The following is a 16,373-nucleotide window of genomic DNA, read 5'->3' on the forward strand; positions in this document are numbered from 1 at the left end:
CTAAACAATACTCTTACCATATGATCCAACAACTGTGCCCCTTGATTTTTACCCAAGTGAGTTGAAAACGTATGTACACAAAAAACCTGCACATAGATGTTTATAGCAGCTTTATTTCTTTTTTTTTCCCCCTTGGGACAGAGTCTCACTCTGTCACCCAGGCAGGGGTACAGTGGTGTGATCTTGGCTCACTGTAACCTCTGCCTCCCAGGTTCAAAAAATTATCCTGCCTCAGCCTCCCTAGTAGCTGGGCATTACAGGCACCCGCCACCACACACAGCCAATATTTGTATTTTTAATAGAGACAGGGTTTCACCATGTTGGCCAGGCTGGTCTCGAACTCCTGACTGCAAGTGATCCGCCTGCCTCGGCCTCCCAAAGTGCTGGGATTACAGACGTGAGCCACCACACCTGGCCAGCAGCTTTATTCCTAATTGACAAAACTTGGAAGCTACTGAGATGACCTTCATTAGGTGAATGGATAAATAAAATATTTATCCATTTTATATCCAGACAACAGAACACTATTCAGTGCTTAAAAGAAATAAGCTATCAACCATGAAAGGACATAGAGGAACCTTAAATGCATATTACTAAGTGAAAGAAGCCAATCTGAAAAGGCTACATACTGTGCGATTCCAACTATGACACTCTGGAAAAGGTAAAACTATGGAGACACTAAAAAGATCAGTGGTTGCCAGAGGTTTCGGGAACAGAGGAATAAACATGTGAAGAATGGGGGATTTTTAAGGCAGTGAAACTATTCTATATGACTGTAATGGTGAATACATGTCATTATACACTTGTCAAAATCCATGAAATGTACTACACCAAGAGTGAATCCTAATGAAAACTGTAGATTTTAATTAATGTATCAACATTGGCTTATCAGTGATAACAAATGTACCACACTAATGTAACATGTTCATTATAGGAGTTAATTATATGTTAATAATAAGCTGGTTGAGGGTAGGAAGTCAGTGGTGGCTAGATGGCAATTATCTGTATTTTCTGCCTAATTTATCTAAATTTAAAACTGCAACTCTGGGCGCACTGCCTAGGAGTTAGCCGGGCTCCACAAGGAGCAGTAAAAAACAGACAAATGTAAAACTGCTCTAAAAAATAAAGTCTATTAATTTTTTTAAAAGTATATTGTGGCAGCACAGACACCAGTCCACACACTTGGGAATCCGTATTTCTGAAAAGGGATCCCCCATTTTTAAAAAGAGGGCTGCCTGAAAATATTTCTACAAGAAGTTGCATGTATCCACTTAATGTGCTTCTTAACACCCGATAGTCTTTACAATTATCAAGTGCAGGCCATTACATGCTGTGTCTTAATAATTATGATTTAAAATACAATAGAATTTCATTAGATCTTCTTGGCTTAATTCCCAAACTTCTTCAATTTTAGGTTCAGAAAATAACTGATAAGAGCTGGGAGATCTATTAATGTTTAATAATAAAGTCATTACTCTTAATACGCCCATAGCCATTTATGATAAATGAAATGCACAGTTAAATTAGGCTTATAAAAATGGCAAGGCAAAGTACATCTGATAATGTAGCTCTGAACTTACACATCTATACATGCATAGTGAACAGGCCTTTATCAGCATTTAGTAATCCTGCAGAACCATTGCTCTCAATCATTCAATAACTCAATTAGGTAAACACAGGATGGGCAGCAGGTACACAAACTGCATGATGCCATTCAGTGGATATAATAGAGCCATTGAGTCAAAGATAAGAAAGTGGTTGGATCTGGGGAGTAAATCTACGTGGGAGGGGCTTCAGGAAGGTAGGGCAGGAATCTGCTGTTTTATGTTAAAGCTTTGTAGTTATTTGGTTTTTAAATTATGTGCAAGAATCACCTTGAAAGTGATAAAAATTTCTTAAGGATGGCTAAAAGAATAGTGTAATTAAATAAAAAATGCTTATAATTGAATTTTTTTAAAACAAGATAAAAGTTTTATATACATTATGATTACATAATAAAAATGTTTGGAAGCAATAATAAAATCAAATTAAACTGAATCAAAAATTTTTACACAAACATTTTTATGCTTCTGTGGTGAGTTGGTTTTTCTTTTTCTTCATTGCTAAAGTGTCCACAATGAGCTATAATGATTTACTTTTATAAAAATATACTTGTAAAAATTAAAAATCAAACACAGCAAGACACTTATTTATACCAGTCACCAGCGTCCAGGGTGTCCTCAGGAACCTGGCTATAACTGTGGACAGGCAGCACCTCTAGGTGGTATTTCCGTTCCATTCTGATGCCTTGGTGTTACGGGCGGCCTGCTTCCTCATCCATGAAAAAGGTAATAATAACACCCATTCCTGCATGGCTTTGGTGGAGTTTAAATGGGTTCACAGAAGACAAAGACATAGAAAGCCCTTCTCCTTTAAGGATTGGCATATTCATGAGCTTGTGGTAAAGTATGAAGGTCAAAAGCCAGGCAATAATTTGAACCTAGCCAAGGATTTTAAACGCAAAAGAAATATGGTGGAATGAGAATTGGAAAACATTCTGGCGGAACGCAGTGGCTTGGACCTGTAATCCCAGCACTTTCAGAGGTGAGGCGGGAGGACTGCTTGAGCCCAGGAGTACGAGACCAGCCTGGGCAACATAATGAGACTCGTCTCTACAAAAGAAAATTTAAAAATTAGCCAGGCATGGTGGTGTACACCTGTGGTCCCAGCTACTCCAGAGGCTGAGGTGGGAGGATTGCCTCAGCCCAGGAGTTTGAGGCTGCAGTGAACGGTGATTGCGCCACTGCACTCCAGCCTGGGCAACAGAGTAAGAACCTGTCTCAAAACAAACAAAAAAAGGAGGCCGGGCGCGGTGGCTCACGCCTGTAATCCCAACACTTTGGGAGGCTGAAGCAAGCGGATCACCCCAGCTTGGCCAACATGGTGAAATCCCGTCTCTAATAAAAATACAAAAGTTAGACAAGTGTGGTGGTGGGTGCCTGTCATCCCAGCTACTTGGGAGGCTGAGGCAGGAAAATCGCTTGAACTTGGGAGGCGGAGGCGGCAGTGAGCCACGATCGCACCACTGCACTGCAGCCTGGGCGACAGAGAGACTCGTCTCAAAACAAACAAACAAAAAGGAAACCATTCTTTGGACTAAGCTTGAAGCCAAAGCAGTGACTTACCAAGTGACATATCTGCAGTATATGATACTAGAAGTGAACTGGAGAGTCACTGTAAACTCACTCTAGGAGTTTAAAGGTGAAAAAGAAGAAATGGAAGGTCATGGCTGGATACAGTTATTTTCTTAAAAATGAGGATGCAGCTGGGCGCGGTGGCTCATGCGTGTAATCTCAGCACTTTGGGAGGCCAAGGCAGGTGGATTACGTGAGGTCAGGAGTTCAAGACCAGCCTGGCCAACATGGTGAAACCCTGTTTCTACTAAAAATACAAAAATTAGCCGGGCATGGTGGGTGGACGCCTGTAATCCCAGCTACCAGGGAGGCTGAAGCAAGAGAATTGCTTGAACCCAGGAGGTGGAGGTTGCAGTGAGTCAAGATCACGCCATTGCACTCCAGCCTGGATCATAGAGCGAGACTCCATCTCAAAAAAAGAAAAAAAAAAATAAGGATGCCAAGAAGTGCCATAAAATTGAGGAGAAGGAAAAGAGATGGTATAGAACAGGCCTGTACCATGATTCCCAAACTGTGTTTTGAGGCCCTCCAGGGTGCCATGGTGAAGTCACAGGGGTGCCCTGGGATATTTCAAATTTTCAAGGGAAACACGATGACATCTCTCACACATCGTGAGAGCTACTCACTCTAATGTTTCAACATCAGATCATGCTATATCTTCCTTTTAGCAGCATCATATATTTGTAAAACTGGGTTTTCTGTGGTTGCTATAATAAAAAAAAAAAAGAAAAAGAAAAAACAAGTACCACCAGAAAGTGAGAATGTGGGTGTCCAATATGATTCTAAGGTTGGAGAAGTTGTGCGGCAGGGTGTACACATCCCATTTGAGAATAACTGTGGTCATTTAAGAATAATATAAAAACATTTTTTCTTTCAATGTATGTGTATTTTTTTTTTTCAAATGGCACTAAGTCATTATAACAAACATTTATTAAGTTGTTTGATCTTGGCCAGGGGTGGTGGCTCACGCCTCTAATCCCAACAATTGGGAGGCCAAGGCGGGTAAATCACTTGAGGTCAGGAGTTTGAGACCAGCCTGGCCAACATGGTGAAACCTCGTCTCTACTAAAAATACAAAAATCAGGTGGGTATGGCAGCAGGCACCTGTAATCCCAGCTACTCAGGAGGCCGAGGCAGGGGAATCGCTTGAACCCAGGAGGCGGAGGTTGCAGTGAGCTGAGATTGTGCCACTGACTCCAGCCTGGGGGGACAGAGCAAGACCCTGTCTCAAAAAAAAAAAGTTGTTTGACCTAAATATTCATTAACTGAAACTCTCCTGTATTTCTTCTGCTCTCAGGTTGCCTTGAAAAAATTATAGACACTCAGAATGCTGTGAAGCAAGCATATTTGGGAATCTGTGAGCAAGTAATTTTTGGAAGTGGGAAGCAGTGGATGGCAGGTTAGGACAGAGCAGGTGTAGCTTGACAGAGAGGCAGAAACTGAGCAGATGTGCTGGGAAGGGGAAGCAGTTCTCCTGGCACCGGGACCGACCGGCTTTATCTCTCACATTGCCCACACTGCCATTAGGAGAAACTACTGACTCTTGGAAAGGATCAGTACCTTAGAGGCCACCCCCAATTCGTTTCAAAAAATTTTTAAATTACTTAAATAGTATGATAGACAATTCTATTGAATTTCCATCTTCCTTATCGAAAATTATTTTTTCTCACCATCCCAGTCACCCGGGGCTCAAACCCTCAGTCATCTTGTCACTTTCGCGTAACATTTTACTCATTAGGTCCACCCTCCCTCCCTCAAGCCCTGTCAGTTTTGCAATATAATTGCACTTGGATTCTAGGCTCAGGAAAGGCATGGAGCAGATAGTGAGTTTTGATTTCTTTTCCCTATATTGGTCTCCTTTCTCTACTAAACCCACCTAATATTAATTGCTACAACACCCCTGCTATGTCTAACCATCCCAGGTTGCTGAGGTTGCCTCCCAGCTGGCACCCTCCCGTTTTGCTACACTCATCTTTATGAATTCTATTTTCGCGTTACTTCATATTCAAAATTCTTTTTTTTTTTAGACGGAATTTCGCTCTTTTTGCCCAGGCTGGAGTGCAGTGGCACAATCTCAACTCACTGCAGCCTCCGCCTGCCAGGTTCAAGTGATTCACCTGCCTCAGCTCCCCCAATAGCTGGGATTACAGGCGTGTGCCACCACTCCTGGCTAATTTTGTATTTTTAGTTGAAATGGGGTTTCACCATGTTGGTCAGGCTGGTCTTGAAGTCTTGAGAGTTCAAGAAAAAATAAAAAGAAAAAATAAAAATAAAGAAAACTGTGATCTCCCTTATCCGTTCATTCTCCACCCACTCCTTTCCTTATGCTTCCCTACAGCACCCACAGAAGAATGTACCTATGTTATCATCTGTCCATCTCTCCTCTGTTACTGTAAGCTCCATGAGAGCAGGCATTCCTGTCAGTTTTGCACATCCTTGTATTATCAGTGCAAGAAACATTGTTCTGCACTTGTAAATGCTCTGTAAATATCTGTGGAATAAAGAGTATCCAGTGGAGTAAATGCTCAATAAATTTTAAACATTATTATTACTAATATACCATCATTTGTAATACTGCAATCAACATTCCTGCCAACAGGACAAAGCCTGAAATATTCAACCTGCCCCTCCCTGCCTCTCCCAGGCTGGCCTCAACCTGCCTCACCATCACCAGCGTTACTCCAAATGTTAGACTCCTAATTGGCACGGTGGCATCACCTGCCTTCTCATCTTGGCTCATGCACTCCTACCCATTTATGCACATCTCACCTGTCTTCCAAACGTAACTCAAAACCCATCTTGCCTGGTCTCCAGCAGCCCACATCCTTCTCCCCTCAGATTTCTTCTCTCCACAATCAATTTGGAATTTCGCCCCAAGTCCCAGGACATCTCTTATAGTACAACTTTATGTCTGTTATGTAACTCTAGAGGTGTCTATCAGTTAATACGTGTATAGCTCTCTCCTCGATAGACTGTAAACCCCTTGAGGACAGACACTGTCTATCCCGCTTCTTTGTAGACAACTTGCTTCAATAAAACATACACAGTGGGCTACCTGGTTACCAAGTCAGCAACAAAGCATCATTTGTTGAATTAAAGTGAATTTAGAAATTCCACGGGCTTATTCCATAGTTCGTGGTCAGCAGCAATTCCATAGTAGAATATATTTTAATTATTAGCTACAATATATTTGGTTTATAACAGATGATTAATAAATGTTAACTCCCAAAACTGTTTTAGTTTCAGACATATCTAGACTATGAAAACAAACAAAATGTCCCCCATTATCTGAGAATCTGTGATCATTCAAAGAATGTGGGCTGAAAATCTTTTACTTAAAAATTTTCCTGGCTGGCACGGTGCGGTGGTTCACACCTGTAATCCCAGCACATTGGGAGGCTGAGGCGGGCAGATCACCTGAGGTCAGGAGTGCAAGACCAGCCTAGCCAACATAGTGAAACCCTGTATCTACTAAAAATGCAAAAATTAGCCAGGCATGGTGGCACATGCCTATAATCCCAGCTGAGGCTGAGGCAGGAGAATCGCTGGAACCCGGTGTGGGAGTGGGGAAGGGCAGTGGGGGAGGGGCAGAGCTTGCAGCGAGCCAAGATTTATGCCACTGCCCTCCAGCCTGGGCAACAGAGTGAGACGCTGTCTCAAAAAAAAAAAACTTCCTGAAGTAAAGTAGCAAAGGGCTTTGGAATGAGGGGAAATTGGGTCTATCCTTGTTCGTCCATTTATTAATAGACATAGACATAAGCAAGTTACTTCATTAAACTTCATTTTCGTCATCTGTGAAGGGTAGATAATAGTCCTCCATCAGGGGTCACCATGAGGATTAAATGAAATAGCATATGTTAAATGCTCTCTCAGAGCAAGTAAACAATGCGTTACTTCCCATTATCCACCCCCGTCCTCCAAAACAAGGAAAGCCAGGTTATAGTGACATGATCACACTTAGGAAATGCTCCTGTGACATTCTGCACAAACAAAATTGTTAAACAAAAATTGCTAAAGAGGTTTTATGAATGGGAATCCTGCTAACAAAGAAAGCAGTATAATTTTCACAGCACTCCAGATAACGTCTGATGCGTCCCCAAGTCCCCCAGCTCTACCTCAATTCTAGCCCTCTCTTCACTTTACCGGAATTCTAGTGGTCCAGGTTTCAGATTCTTCCCCAACTCACACTGGCCTTCCCACAATTAATCTGCTAAATTATTTTACTATATTTACAGCCCACGCTCACATATTTGGCAGAAAAATTAGTTCTATGTTTGCAGATATGTCTTTTTCAATTGGCATTGACTTTTTTCTCTGATTTTGTCACTGAGTAAAAAATGAGGAATTCTGTTTTTCAGCCTCAAGGCATGTTAAGTTGGAGGACAGACAAAGAAGCAAAGAGTGGGGGCACGTGACAAAGCCCCCACCCCCACCCCCCCCGCCCAACCCTTCACTTTCCCAGGTACAAAGAATTATAAAGTCGCCTCCAAGCAGCGTCTTTGCCTGGAGAGCCATTTCCCGAGCCTGACACCTCAGCCAATGCACGTTCAACCGCTCACCCAGACGGGTGCATTCTCCCTCCCCAGGGCCCGTTGTGGCTTTTTGGATGCCCCAGCCAGCCTCCCGCTGAGAAGGGAAGGGACTTGGCCTGGTGAGAGGAAGATTAGGGTTTTCAAGCAGCCCCAGGAGGAGGAAGTTACTTGTTCCCACGGGCATGGGTTTTTCTTTTTGTGGGTGTGTTTTTTCTTTCTGAGACCAGGAAGCTAAATTTGCCTAATGGTTAAGACCAAAAGGATTATAGATTCTTTCTTCAAACCCCAGCCTGTGGCCCATCCCATCCCTCCATGGTAAAATCAGTCAATTTCTAAATCACCCTGACAGAGGGAGGGTTTCCAGACCCGGCAGTGAAGCGTATTCTATTCCATTATTTCTACAAAAAGCACTATATTAACAGAGCATTCATATTTATGTTCCTCATTCTTCTCAAACTCTACACTAACTTAAAGTACAAACACTAAATTATGTCTCAATTTCCTAAAAAGGCAAAAATCAAAACTTCATTTCCCTCTTCACTCTTTCTCTTCTTTTCAATAAACTACTGTTAGGTTTAGATTCTCAAACATGTTCATTTTTCCTATTTCCTTTAATTAGCCCCGAAAGCCCAGCAAGTTCTGCTTTTCTTGAAATCATTGAGATCTTCTTTCTCCCCTATTATTTCTGCTTAAAATGTGTTATCTCCTGGTAACACATACCAACATTCAATAGCCCTGCCTGTCGGGAATATCTGACTACTATCACTTTTTTTTTTTTTTTTTTTTTGTAGAGACAGGGTCTCCCATGGTCTCGAACAACTGAGCTCATGCAATTCTCCTGCCTCGAACTCCCAAAGCACTGGGATTACAGGTGTGAGCCACTGCGCCCAGCCCATTCTTGCTGCTGAAGCCCACCTCCCCTGGGTGCCACCTCCATGAAGGTGGAGAAATCTCACCACCACTTTTGCACAGCCCATCATGGGCACCCATCAGAAGGGACCCGGCAGTGAATAGAATAGTAGCCAGTCAGAATCCCTGTGTAGTTGGCTGGCCCAGTGGTGGGGTTTGCCAAAGAACTGTGGCCATACACTCAGCCTGAATCCCTCGGCCTCAGTGACTCATACGGACAATGAGGACACTGCCCCCTACCCCACAAGGCCATAGTAAGGATCAACTGAGACAACCCCGAGCACCTGGCACCACTCAATCTGGGAGGGCTATGGTCAACATCACTTATGTGTGGTGATGGACAAAATGCATTATTATTACTTAACAATCGTTTCTAGACCTGTTAGAAACAATTTTTTCTAGACCTGTTAGAAACAATCATTTCTAGACCTTCTAGAATCAAGAAGATTCACTTAAACATATATTTTGCTTCACATTTTGTATTTGTCCTGTCGATGCAGAAGGCAATGGTTCTTAATCCTGGCTGCACATTAGAGCTTGTAAGAAAAATGCACATGTCCCGGCTCCATAGCCCAGACCAGTTCAATCAGAGTCTCTGGGAGTTAGGCCTGGGCATCAGTGTTTTTACATCTCCACAGGGGAACAAACACGTAGGCTTCTGCATGGTGATAAGTGCAATTAAGGAAATAAAAGCAGGTTAACAGGAGAGGGAGGAATGGGGTGGTCTGTCTCAGAGGCCTGTGGGAAGCTGGCTTGCTCTCACTGAGGCCTTGTGGAAGGAAACAGCCACACGAAGTGTCCTGTCTGAACCAGAGAAAGATAGCAGAGAGTGGAGAGCTGTCTGAGTCGAGCCAGCATCAGTGGTGGGAGATCTGCAAGCTGCTGCTGCCACTACCACAGCCCAGACCACCCTGGTTCCTTCTCAGTGCAGCCTTGCTTAGTCAGCTCTTCATTCAATTTTGTGCAGTTTGGTGCAATATCTCAGCTTCCCCCATTTCTTCTTAAGCTAGCAAGAGGAGGTTTCACAGAAACCCAAAGAACTTCTATGAATACAACACGTCATTAAGTTTAAATTAATCTTTTTACGCAGTCATGTTTGACAAACACAGAACTTCACATCAGGAGATTTGGGAAAATCTATTCCAGCCTCTGCCATTGAATATCTCAAGCATATTCCTTAACTTTTTCAGGGTCAAACAAAATATCTATCCCTTTTAACTCTAATTCTATAAATCTTTGAATCTGGGATCCTTCGTTGAACATATTATAAAATAGACATTGGAAGAGTAAGTGCCTAAAAGGCAAGGCCCTGGCTCCGTGTGAGTGGAGGACATCCAGTAGGAGCTTATTTAGGGAACTCTTTTTTCTTTCTTTCTTGCTAGCCCCTGTCACAGTTCATTAGCACTATCCTCCCCTTCCCTACTCCTTCCACTCCACAAGTTGGACAAAATGCTGTTAGTGTATCCAGGATATAAACACTTTTAAACAGCAGTTTTTGGTGGTTCATGCCTATAATCCCAGCACTGTGAGAGGCTGAGGCAGGAGGATCAGTTTAGCCCAAAAGTTTAAGACCAGCCTGGGCAACATAGCAAGACCCTACCTCTACAAAAAATTAAAATTAGCTGGGTGTGGTGGTGTATGCCTGTAGTCCCAGCTACTTGGGAGGCTGAGGCGGGACGATCACTTGAGCCTAGGAGTTCAAGGCTGCAGTGAGCTACAATCACACCACTGCACTGCAGCCTGGGTGACAGCGCAAGATCCCATCTTTCTCTCTCTCTTTTTTTTTTTTTGAGACAGAATCTCACTCTATCACCCAGGCTGGAGTGCAGTAGTGTGATCTTGGCTCACTGCAGCCTCGTCTCCTGGGTTCAGGTGATTCTTGTGCCTCAGCCTCCTGAGTAGCTGGGATTACTGGCATGCACCATGGCGCCTGGCTAATTTTTGTATTTTTAGTAGAGATGGGGTTTCACCGTGTTGGCCAGGGTGGTCTTGAACTCCTGGCCTCAAATAATCCACCTGCCTCAGCCTCTCAAAGTGCTGAGATTACAGGTATGAGCCATTGTGCCCAGCCCCATCTGTTTTTAAAAAAGAGAAAAAAAAATAGCAGTGTCAAAATAATAACTATCCCTGGCCTCACTCATCACCCAAAATTAACAAAAATCTGATGTTTTATTTTTCTGTCTGACACACACACAGCCTAAGGTGCCATTGCAGTATTGGGCATGGGGTAAAGGGCAATGCTGCCATTCCCACACACATTTCCAGGATGGAGCCAGAGAGAGGTCAGCCTGGGCTCCACTCCCAGGGGAGGAGGGAGAGGCATTGTGGAATTCAGGACACGGTGAGGGATTTATATCTTCCTTCACATCTGGCACTCAGGGATCGTCGTCAAACACAGGCTGGCCATCTAAAACAGTTGTTGCAGTGTAGCTCACATCGCTGTCCTCAGTGTAGATACATGTCTTCACTGCTTTTGTGAACCATATTCGCAAGCACCCTTCCAGAGCAGTATTATGTATGGAAATCTTTCAAAATCATCCAAAGTAACCTGACGAAGTCCAGAAGAAATTGAAGATTTAGCCTTAGAAGCACTATTTTTAAGTTAGAAAACAGGGCCATTTAACAGTAGATAATAGGAAACAGCCTTGTCAGTTGCAGTTTACTGATGTTACAAGCATAACATTGAACACGGTCACTATTTTTTCTCAATATTCACTTTCCCCTCAAAAAACAAAATAAATGTCTCTTTAAAACCAATCAAATACTACCATATTTTTAGCCAATGATCAACTCAATAAAAATTTTTTCTGAAGATTTAGTTAAACATGAAACTATCATGACCACAAAAGGGAATTATCAAATTGACTTACTCAAAGTTCTATACTTACTGAACTTAAGATAGCTCTAATTTTTATACCATTATTTTATATGCTTTTAAAACAATGGCTACCCTTTAAAATATTAAGATGTCATTAATTGTGAGGTTAGAGGTATTAAAATAGAAACATACTCATGTCATATCTTAGAGCTTATGGTGATAGTAAGTACAGGCTTATTGAATATCCATTCCTTTTTTTCAGAAATCATCATTTTGTTCTCTCTTATTCTCAATGTCTCTCTCTCGATCGCTCTCTTTCTCTCTTCTCTCTCTCTCTTTGGCAGCACTGCTTCATATGTTTTATATGTAAGGAGAATTTACTTATTTTTTTTAATTTTTTATTATTTTTTGAGAAGGAGTCTTGCTCTTGTCACCCAGGCTGGAGTGCAATGGCACCATCTGGGCTCACTGCAACCTCCGCCTCCTGGGTTCAAGAGATTCTCCTGCCTCAGCCTCCGGAGTAGCTGGGATTACAGGCATCCGCCACCATGCCCAGCTAATTTTTTGTATTTTTAGTAGAGACGGGGTTTCACCATGTTGACCAGGCTGGTCTCAAACTCCTGACCTCAGGTGATCCGCCCGCCTTGGCTTCCCAAAGTGTTGGGATTACAGGCATGAGCCAGGCCCAAGTTCATAAAATTTAAAGATCCAGGACCTCAAATACTTCTTTGTTTGGTTCTGGCTTCACAGAAGTATTTGTTTTGGTTTTTTTTAAGAGTTTAATAAAATATTTTTAAACAAACTATAGTTAATATAAATAAACCTGGATAGCAGAGGCTTAATGGTATCTGGAATTGCAGTGTGTATGTTCACAAGACATCAGGAAAAGAACCTTATGAGTTGGAATATGGAAGGCAGGCAGCATCCATTCTAGAATGCCAGAGAGACTGGACAGCTGCAACACAGCCATGGAAACTGAAATAAAAGAGATTTTCAAAAGAAAGAACAGATAATAGATAAGGCTTTAACACAGAGTACAAGCAGTGTCATCAGCCCATGGTTAATACAGTAAGTATTATAAAATGTAACTTTTTAATCTAATTAACAAAACCATTTGTACTCTCCCAGTCTAATTGGCAATTATTAAATTACCCTAATTCAAAGCAGGTGAAACCCCAGGCACACAAACAGATGGCTAAGAGGCAATTTCAAGTTGAGTTGTCCCTGAATCCCATCTGAAACACATCATTAGCATTGCTCACCTTTTCTACATTTGTTTGAAACTTGGCTCTATTGTTACAAGCAAAATGAACAGGAGGGGTGGGAGTGAAGAGAATAGCAAATTCTTTGGCCTTTCTTATTTTACCAATTAGGTAAATCTACTGGATATTGTAGTGAAACTGTTTTCTCATGTCTGGAAGGGGAAGGTGAGGAGGGAAAGGAGGTAGAAGGAACATAATCACCACTATGGCCATTCTGTTATCTGGATTCCCAACAAAATTGCTGAAAATGGAGGCCTCAGGAAACGTTCCAGAGATTGGGTTGATCCTGGAAGGCATGTGGATGGCCGGCAGGGCTGTGACCTACCCAGGCCCCTAGTCCCAGCAGCTGACCTGGCTTGATTCACTGCACAGTGCCTCTCTGAGCTCTAAAGGAACTGTACACGGCTCACACGAGCAAACAAGAGCCTTCTCCTTTTTTCTTCTTCCACTCTCACTTTAGGGGAGCATTTGCACCCTAAAGTATGGGGGCCGTCTCAGTATATTTCATGTCAAATACATAAAGTGCTTACAGGGAGCAGCAGGGCCGGCCCCCTTAGAATACAGTGTCCCCCTTCCCCTTAGATTAGTGCCTGAGTCCTCAATCTCTTCTCCTCCCCACAGCTGACCTCCAGACCCTCCTGCACCTCACCAGCCATCCTAAAAATCCTCTGACCTGGCCTGCCTTTCTCTTATTTCCCATGCCATTCATATCCCCTCTTCTTTCTCTCTCTGTCGTACGTGCACACACACAAACACACACACACACACACACACACCAACAACCCTCCACCTCTCCATTCTCCATGCTGCATGCTAGTCCACTTATCTTTCCAAAAGCAGCCATGATTTCATCTCTCCCATTTCCTCGCTGCTCATTGCTCATCTGATAGAGCTTAGCAAGTCATTCCTCCACAATAAGCTGTCTTCCTGGTTTCATAAGCTGCACATCTCATTCCAACTCATTCTCTCTAGCAGCCATAAGGAAGCCCAATACTCCAAGGCCCTTCATACCTTCTGGTGCCCTCGCACTTGCTTGCTTCCCAGAATAACCCAACCCATAAGCAGCCTCCTTCATGTTTCAAATCACCCATTTCACAGACCACATCCTCCGTAAAAACTGTGCCGAATCCCCAGACAAAACTACACAACCCTTCTTCCACGTCTGTGCTTATTTCAAGCACAGCACTTGTCTCATGTCCTATTCCACTCAGTACCTTCAGCACCCAGGACACTGCCAAGCCCATTACAGGCATTTACACTTTGCTGAATCATTTCATTAATAAAATAATTTAGGTGTAATTATTTCTCCTCAACCCCTCAAAAATCTCCTCCAGCACTGGTACCTTTAATGTAGTTGAAATTCAGCAAGGACAACTTTAATCGTTTTATTCAAGCTGGTGTTTTCTAGATTTGCCAGTCCCAAGAATGACCAGAATATTTGTTAAAAATACAGATTCTTGGGCCCTGCAGTAGGTAGCCCTGAATGAGACTTTACAAGGGGGCTGTGGGCATTTGCATTTGTAGCAAACAATATAGGTAATTCTTATACTCACTTGACTTAGGGGACACTTCTATCCCCTACTAAAATCTGAATACCTTTGGAAAGAAAGCAACATAGCAAACTTTAAAACTATTTATATTTCAATGTAAATTATTTGGTAAAACCTTTTTGCTAAAAGATTTTAACAGAGGGGCTGGGGGGAAAGGAAATGGTCACGGGATATATCCAGTTTTGATTTTTGCAAAAAGCTTTTTGGATATAAGGCCAGTTTATATCCAACCCCTTTGTAATCAAAATACTTACCTAATAAAATGGTTTCAACAGGCAGACATCCCACTAACTCTATTACATCATTTGTCATTTTTAATAAGTAGCATCATCAGTTCTTCTAGTGGTTAAATATTGATAATACCAAATATAGATTTAATTATGAAATTTCATTACTACATAAAAGTAAAGTCAAGGGGAATAAACTTTTTACACAAGGGCCATTTTAAGAAAAATTATAATATTTGTAGTCCATTAAAAAATATATTTTTTCATCAGGAAATATAATATTGTAACTGTGCTTATGTGCATTTCTTTTTTCCTTATAATGAAAGAATTTCTTTTCTTTTCTGGTTTTTTTTTTTTTTTTTTTTTAGATGGAGTCTCACTCTGTCACCCAGGCTGGAATGCAGTGGCGTAATCTCAGCTCACTGCAACCTCTGCCTCCCGGGTTCAAGCGATTCTCCTGCCTCAGCCTCCTGAGTAGCTGGAATTACAGGCGTGTGCCACCATGCCCAGCTAATTTTTTGTATTTTTAGTAGCGAGAGGATTTCACCATGTTGGCCAGGCTGGTCTCGAACTCCTGGACCTCAGGTGATCCGCTTGCCTCAACCTCCCAAAGTGCGGGATTACAGGCATAAGCCATCGTGCCCAGCCAAGAATTTCTTATTTGGGTCAAATTTTCAAAAACTACTTAAGCGCAGGCATGGTATGGTCTAACCATAATGTTAGATTTTATAAAGGTTGTGACTAGGAGTATCCCCAGCCTGATTTCTTTCCTTGACTGGCTTTCATTGCAAAATAACCACTTCATTGCGAAAAACATTTTGTTTCATTATGCCTAGCAACGCATCCTTAAAGATACATTGCAAAAGGGGCACACAGAAATCTGTTACACAATGAAATATTCTTTAGTCAAATTCCTTTGGAGTACATTTATTTTTACCATCATTTCTTTTCTTGCAGCAGCCTAGCTGGTGTTTAAATGATTACCTCGAAGGTAGCTTGCCCCAGTCACACTGTGCTCTAAGTTGTTCCTCTCTCCTTCCATTTGAGCAGGGAAACACTAGATGGGAGAAAGCGCGGAGAGGGCTAGAAGGGATATGGTAGAACACACCACGACGATATTGAGCTCACTCAGAATCAAACTTCCACATCTCCATTTGGACGCCCACCACACCCGATCAATAAGAGCTGTCCATATCACAACACACTTGAAACCCACTCCCCTCCCATCTTCTCCATCTCAGTAAAGGGCACCGGGTGCTGAAGTTTAAAACCAAGAAGTCGCCCTTGATTCCTCTGTTTCTCAATCTTTCAAATTCATCACAAGCCCTTTCCATGGACATGCAAAACCTATCCCCAATCTCATGTCGCTTTGACTCCCTGCCTCAGTCTCCAGGGCAGGTGCCCCACAGCTCATAGGACTGCCCCCAGGGTTACCAGATAAAATACAGAACACCCTAGTACATTGGAATTTCACATATGTATAAATACTTCCCCAGTTCAGACTTCTTTCCACCAAGTAGTGAATGTACATTTCCACCTGCTGCCCCTGCGAGTTCAGGGTCACCAGGAGAGTCATCTCAGTCTGTACAAAAGAGATGGTTGATGCAATTCCTTGAGTGTTTCATTGTATTTTAACCTTGTAATTTTTAAAATTTAGTAAAAAACCGGTTGGGTGCAGTGGCTCACGCCCGTAATCCCAACATTTTGGGAGGTCAAGCTGAGCAGATCACTTGAGGTCAGGAGTTCGAGAGCAGCCTGACTAGCATGGTGAAACCCTGTCTCTACTAAAAAAAATATATATATATATATTTATATATATATTTATATATATATATTTATTTATATATTATTAGCCGGGCATGGTGGTAGGCGCCTGTAGGCCCAGCTACTTAGTAGGCTGAG

General features: G+C 42.4%; 1 protein-coding gene and 1 long non-coding RNA gene across 5 annotated transcripts in view; both read right to left on the reverse strand.

Annotated features, from left to right (window-relative positions):
* The window catches only part of LYN (LYN proto-oncogene, Src family tyrosine kinase), a 142,948-nt gene that overhangs the window by 92,289 nt on the left and 34,286 nt on the right, over positions 1 to 16,373 (reverse strand). The window lies entirely within an intron of this gene.
* Positions 9,677 to 16,239, reverse strand: LOC129486444 (uncharacterized). Its single transcript, XR_008658977.2, has 2 exons — positions 12,256 to 16,239; positions 9,677 to 11,162 (listed from the first exon to the last, which is right to left on the reverse strand). It is a non-coding gene; the product is annotated as an uncharacterized lncRNA (long non-coding RNA).

This window comes from Symphalangus syndactylus, chromosome 7 (genome assembly GCF_028878055.3).
Source record: "Symphalangus syndactylus isolate Jambi chromosome 7, NHGRI_mSymSyn1-v2.1_pri, whole genome shotgun sequence".
In the NCBI taxonomy this organism is placed as follows: Eukaryota; Metazoa; Chordata; class Mammalia; order Primates; family Hylobatidae; genus Symphalangus; species Symphalangus syndactylus.